This window comes from Tribolium madens, unplaced genomic scaffold, assembly GCF_015345945.1.
Source record: "Tribolium madens isolate multiple individuals breed KSU strain unplaced genomic scaffold, Tmad_KSU_1.1 Scaffold_1;HRSCAF=32;Tcas5.2_LG8, whole genome shotgun sequence".
In the NCBI taxonomy this organism is placed as follows: Eukaryota; Metazoa; Arthropoda; class Insecta; order Coleoptera; family Tenebrionidae; genus Tribolium; species Tribolium madens.
In genome coordinates, this window is record NW_025400984.1 from 10,094,965 (window position 1) to 10,102,155 (window position 7,191).

A 7,191-nucleotide genomic window follows, 5' to 3' on the forward strand; every position below is an offset into this window, starting at 1 on the left:
AAAATTAATTACTTGTTTAATTTTTTTACAAAATTAATTTTATTTTACCTTCAATTAAAATTGCCAACAATAAAAAAATAATACCTAATGCTGGAAATAAAATAAAAATTGTGGGTTCGTCGCTCACCGACTCATTGAAATCTCAAATCTTTAAGGCAAAACTCAAGTAATTGAAGCGTTTACAGTAAAAGTATCTGAAATTTTAATCAAACCACAAATTTTTTGTAAAGTTTTATTATTTTCAGCGTTAATTTATAGAGACTTTACACTGTTTCATCATGGACACCATCGACCGATTTATGAAATTTTACAACACAAAGGACACAACAATGAAATGAAGCCTCAATGGCTAACACAAGTTTTTTACTATTTTTTCAGGAATTCAGYGTTCGGCGTCTAACGTCTCATTAAAGTCTCCAGCATTGAACTCGATAATAAGCGAAATAATTCACATTTTTCACTTTAGTAAAAATTTTCAAAAATGATTTATTTTGTGTTTGCAAGTTCTTCTCTTACAAACCTTTTGATGTCATTTTCAAACTATAAATTATAATATTAGAAAAAACGACTATTTCAAACTTGTAGTAAATTTTTTGCAATTGTATRCACAAATTAAAAAGTATTGAACTCTCCAACATTTTCTTTTAAATTTATTCAAAAATTAATTACTTGCTTAATTTTTTTTACAAAATTGATTTTATTTTACCTTCAATTAAAATTGCCAACAATAAAAAATAATACCTAATGTTGGAAATAAAATAAAAATTGAAGGTTCGTGGCTTATTGACTCATTAAAATCTCAAATATTTCAGGCAAAATTCAAGTAATTGAAGCGTTTTCAGTAGTTTTTAAAGATTACAAAATTTTGGGTTCGTCGCTTGTTGTTGAAGTCTCCAAATTTTTTACATAAAACAAGTTTTTTAATTAATTATAAACCGGTGAAATTGCTGCTCGAATTTTTTTTTAATATATTATTGCAAAAAGAGCATCACTATTTTCAAGAAAATTGGTCATTTCCATAATGTTTATTTTCTGAAATTTAAAAACTGCCTTTATTTTTTTTGAGAAAAAGTTAATTTGTGTCACATTTACACCGAAAACATCAAAAACTGTTTATTGTGAGCTTTCTATGTTTCAAGTTTTGGCGATTATTGTTTTTTCTGAAAATTTATGCTGAAAAATGCACTATAAATTATAATTTCCAACGTTAATACTATTTCAGACTTTAAGTAAATTTCTTGCAGTTGTATCCACAAATTAAAAAGTATTGAACTCTGACAATAACATTTATCTAAAATAGTATATTATCTTATTAGGAGTAAAAATGACAGTTTTTGTAGCAAGCTAAACATTTAGCGCATTGAAACCTTAATTTTTCAGGCAAGACTCAAGTAAATGAAGCGTTTTCAGTAAAATTGTCTGAAATTTTTATGAAATCACAAATTTTCTGTAAAATTTTATTCTTTTCAGCATTAATTTTAGAGACTTTAACAACACATTCTGTAAATAGTATATTATGTTATTAGGCGTAAAAGTGATAGCTTATGTGGCGAAGCTGAACGTTTATTTATAATATAATAATTAAGCTAAGCCATATACACATAAAGAGTAAAAAGCAACATTTTAATTAGCAAGTAAATGAACAAAATAATCAAGTTAAAATGTTACGATAAAAGTAAAAACGCTTAAGCGTAAAAATAAAATTTCTACTCCATGAGTGAAAAAAAACTTTACTTGAGACGTTTAGTCATAAAAGTAGTATTTTCAATATGGTAGCGCTTTCGGTTATACAAGAAATGTGTTGATTTAAATAAAAACTTCAGCCGTTTTTAAGATTTTTAAATTTTTTTGAAAATTTGGTGTTTTTTTCTAATCAATCTCTTCTATTTTTTTATGATTTTTTGTCATTTTTTTTACTTACTTTTACTTTTTTATAATTTATTTACTTTTTTATTTTATTTTTTAGTCCGCCCCTGATACCATCTCGCTTGTGGGTCTTTGAAACCCCACATAATACCTCTAATTATTATTCACTTAACAACAGCGTAAATTGGCTACTTAAAACCTAAATTAAAGATTGTGTTCAATCAAGACGTTAAGCCCTCTAAAGCAGTTTCACACTTTTTTCAGGTCAAAACTGCGCCATGAAACTCACCCAAAACCCAATTTTCAGCTCTGGAAACTGCTATTTTCACCTCGACTGTGTTTATTTTGTGTGAAAATAAGACGTTAGTGCTGAAAATATCGATTATAAAAGCGTCAGAATGTGAAGGCACCTTAATTCGAGAATCGTCAAGTCACGGCTTCGATAATGAAGAGTTTTCAAACAAATTAACTCAGAATGTTCGAGACTACTTGATTACCTTATTGATTATCTCATTAATAAACCTATTAAAAATCTTAATTATTTTGGTCAATTCAATGTAGGGTGGACGAATCTAGTTAGCTGACTTTAATTAATTTCAGTAGACCGTATTAATCAAGTGACTCTGATTTAAACACTTAATGAAGTCAATGCGGTAGGCACGACTTAATTGATATATCAAAGAGTGACGTAGCAAAAACTCCTTAATTAATTTACAAAATGGACGACAGTGCCATCTCGTTAAAACCTGAAAAAATCACCAAACTTTCCTGAAACCTCCATAAACCCCACGAAATAAAGTTTATCGTTTTATGGCTTGGAACAAGCCGCCTACGAGTCGCTTTGTTTCAATTCGAAATAGTAAAACTTTATTGTGGAACTATTAATTTTAACTACCACGGCCGCCTCTCTAATTTTCAGTAGAATTGGGAAAGCGAGACTCGAGGTGAGCACTCGAAAATTACACAATCGCGAGCATCCGAATACGGTAAAAGGCTCATTATTACATGGGCGTGACCAAAATAAGATTTTTCATGTTTGACGTGCGAGAAACAAAAAAATATACAATAAATTAGGCGGGCGGAAACGGCGACTTTACGGCTACCGTGTTATTAACCGACGGAAATAGCAACAGAGTAGCAAACCGATAGTTAAAATAATTGCCAAACTAGACGAGAAAATTAAATTTCAGGAAAGGTTCGTCGCTTATTGGAAAAAACGCATTGAAGTCTCCAACGTTTCCGACAAAATACTGAAATTTTGACACTTTTTCGCACATTTTTCAGGTGTTTGAAGCACAAATGAACCATATTTACGCAATTGTGGTGTCAATTAACCTCCAAAGCTCGGCGTTTAGCTGAAATTGGAGTGACTTCAACGACAAGCGACGAACCCAAACTTTTAATAATTTCAGTGAAGCCATAAAGTGGCTTCCTCGCACAAAACCACAATAGTTGTGGCCTCAATTCGGTCAAAACAATTTCTGAAAAGAAAGCTTGACAAATGTAAAAGCTCACCACAAATGATATACGACATCCTCTAAATCACTACCGGAGTTTCACTTGGGGGTCACTAAACCCCCGAATTTTTAATAAGAAAACACCCTTAAGCACGTACCATGCAAAATTGTTGGTTTAGAAATGAAAATAGAGCCCACAATGGGTTAGTTTAATGGGACACGAGAAGTGCCGCGAAATGTTTTGAGAAAGCGACGTTCCGACAATAGCCGAGATCATTCATGTCTCTAAATGACTACCTGCTTCTCATTTTCTGTCAAAGAAACAGAATATTGTTGTTTGGGACTGGCTACTGGACTGAAATGTGTCAAAAACAACTTAAAATTCCTCGACCGCTGACCGTAGCCAATGTTTAAGTATTGCCAACGTCCGCCCATGTCAAACGACAATGGGAGATTTCTAATTACTATTCCAGTGAAAATGCAGTCAAAAAGAAGGATTCTGAATTAATTATAGAAGATTTTCTGGGGTGGGTTCGTCGCTTAGCGCATCGTTCAAGTCTCCGATTTTTTACATCAAAACTTGCACAAAAATTAAATACAAAAAGGCTTTTTAAGCGATTGACATTCGGAAATATATTATTATTTCAGGAAAAGTACGGTTAAATTAATTACTGAAAATTTTCAGAGAGGTGGATTTGGTGCTTAGCCCATCGTTAAAGTCTCCGTCTTTTTTACATTAATACTAACACAAAAATGAGAGAAAGAAAAAATTTTTTAGTAAAGAACACAAATTTTTCAGTCATTTCAAGTGAAGACCAAAAAATTACTTAAATTATTAATATCACAAATAAAACTTAATTGTAAAGAATGACTCTAAATAGAGTAATTTTTCAGGTTTCAGGTATGTCACTTGTTTTTCATGAAACTCTTCAATTATTTAGATCAAAAGTGAAACAAAACACAAACGACGGTATTTTTTATGTAAAACATCAAATTAATAAAAATTTTAGGTTGATCCGATCTTTCAGGGCTGATTTTTCGGTGATTTTAATACAGGCGACAAACCCAAATTTTCAAAATCGGAAAAAGCTTAACTATTAATTGTGTAAATGAGTACATTGAAGAAAATACAGCCAAAATAAAAATTTTGATGAATTTTATTGAGTTCGTCGCTTAGCGCATCGATGAAGTCTCTGACTTTTACATAAAGACTTGCACAAAAACAAAATAAAAAAATATTTTTAAAAATAACGACAACAGAAGATCATTTCGGTGAAAATTCCGCCAAAAAAAATTCTGTATTAATTTTAGTAAATTTTTCAGGATGGTGGTGAAAAAGTGCTTTGTATAAAACATAAACACTAGAATGTACCTAAGATTTTCAGAATTCAGGCATCATTTTCGAGTGATTTCTGAAAAAGAAAACAAATTAGGGAACAACAAATTATCTAAATTAATGTTATTACAAATGACAGTTAATTTTTGTAAAGAATCTATCTATCTAGATAAATTGACTTTTCAGGTTTTGGGTTTGTCGCTTGTTTTTCATGAAAGTCTCCAGTCACTTTAGCTGAAGTCAAACAAAACAAAAGCTACAGTTTTTCTGTTATTTAAAACTTTAAACTATTTAAATTTTTTGGCGATATTTGAGCTTCGAAGCTGATTTTGTGGTGATTTCAACACAGGCGACACACCCAAATTATGAAAATTGTGTGAACATTGAATACAATAATAAAAGATTTCTAATTGTAAAGAAAATTTGAGCAAAAATAAAGATTCTGAATTAATTGTAGAGAATATTTCAGACATTTTTCAGGATGGTGAATTCGTCGCTTATCACATCGTTAAAATCATGCACAAAAATAAAATAAAAATAAAACATGAGCACTAGATTGTAAAATTTCGAAGCATCACTTTTGAGAGATGTAACAATTTTCTAAATAAGTGCTAAAAGCTTAAGGAACAGAAAATTATCTTCTTTTTTACAGAACTTTTTAAAGCTTAGACCCAGAGTCTTTTTTTCATTTACCTAAAACATCAAATTTTTTTAATTTTTTGGTTGGTTCGAGCCGATTTTTCGGTGATTTCAACACAGGCAACAAACCTAAATCTTAAAAATCGGAAAAAGCTTAAGTACTGGTTAATTGTGTAAATAATTTTCAGTGCATTCAGAAAAAATACAGCCAAAAATAAGAATTTTAAATTAATTATAGTGGATTTTTTAAGATGGGGAGTTCGTCGTTTAGCGCATTGTTGAAGTCTCTGACTTTTTACATAAAAACTTACACAAAAATAAAATAAAACAAATGTTTTTAAAAATAACGACAACAGAAATTTTTTATTTATCTTTCCGATAAAAATTTGGCCAAATAAAAAATTCTGAATTAATTATAGCAAATTTTTCAAAACGGTGGGTTCGTCGCTTAGCACAACATTAAAATCTCCAGTTTTTTTACAATAAAACTTGCGCAAAAACAAAGTAGATAAAGAAAAATTGTCTTGTGCAAATATAAACACTCGCATGTAACATTTTCAGAATTCAGACATCGTTTTTGAGTGATTTAACAGTTTTCTGAAAAAGAAATCAAATTAGGGAACAACGAATTATCTAAATTAATGATATTACAAATAACACTTAATTTTCGTATCTAAATAAATTGACTTTTCAGGTTTTGGGTTTGTCGCTTGTTTTTCATGAAAGTCTCCAGTCACTTTGGCCGAAAGTCAAACAAAACAAAAGCTACGGTTTTTCTGTTATTTAAAACATTAGATTATTGAAATTTTTGGGTTTATTTGAGCTTTCGGAGCTGATTTCGTGGTGATTTCAACACAGGCGACGAACCCAAATTATGAAAATCCAAAAAAGCTCGAGTATTTGCTGATTCTGAATTAATTGTAGAGACTATTTCAGACGTTTTTCAGGATGGTGAATTCGTCTCTTAGCACATTGTTAAAATTTTAGGCCTTTTAAATTAAAACTTGCACAAAAATGAAATAAAAATAAAACATAAGTACTACATTGTAAAATTTTCAGGTTTCACTTTTTAGAGATTTAACAATTTGTGCTGAAAACAACAAAAACACAAAAAATTATCTTTTTTTACCATAGAACTTAACACATTAAATTTTAGATTCAAGCCGATTTTTCGGTGATTTCAACACAGACGACGAACCCAAATTTTCCAAATCGGAAAAGCTCGTGTGAATATTTTTCAGTGCATTGTATGTTTTTAGGGATTGGTTTTAGGAGGTGACAATAAAGCATTGACATTTGTCACGACTGCCGATCGCTCTTTCTTCCGCGAGATGTCGTGACCGTCACACCCCATCGGCCTATTGTCCACCCGCCTACTTCGATCACAACTATGCAAGAGAGAAATATGTGATTAGCTTGAAAAAGTGGCATTTGCCCTTTTGCAGCATTCCGAATCAACGTCGCAATTTAATTGTTTCGATGATAAATCGAGCTACTTGCACGCCACAGCGATTCGAAAATGTTAATAGGATGCAGATGCAATAAATTATGGAGTTGTTATTTAAATACCAGTAGTATGTGGACGTTTATACCGTAATTATTTACGTAAATATCGTAAAAGCAGTCGTCAAAAGCGTTACTTTGTAAATCATTTCGGCCATATTAAAATTGTTCACGGGTTTAATAGGTCATATTTTATTCAAAGACATCGCCGTTTAATGGCCGTTTTATTACCACCAAATACTAAATTTTACGCAGGGGACGACTTCAACACGGTACCAACCCAACGAGATATGGTACTGTACCATTGCAAAATTACACACTCAACAAGTCTCAAGAAATGGACTTTTAAATTTAGCCTGTAAAAAATGGGGGCCATCTCTCCCGGACTTA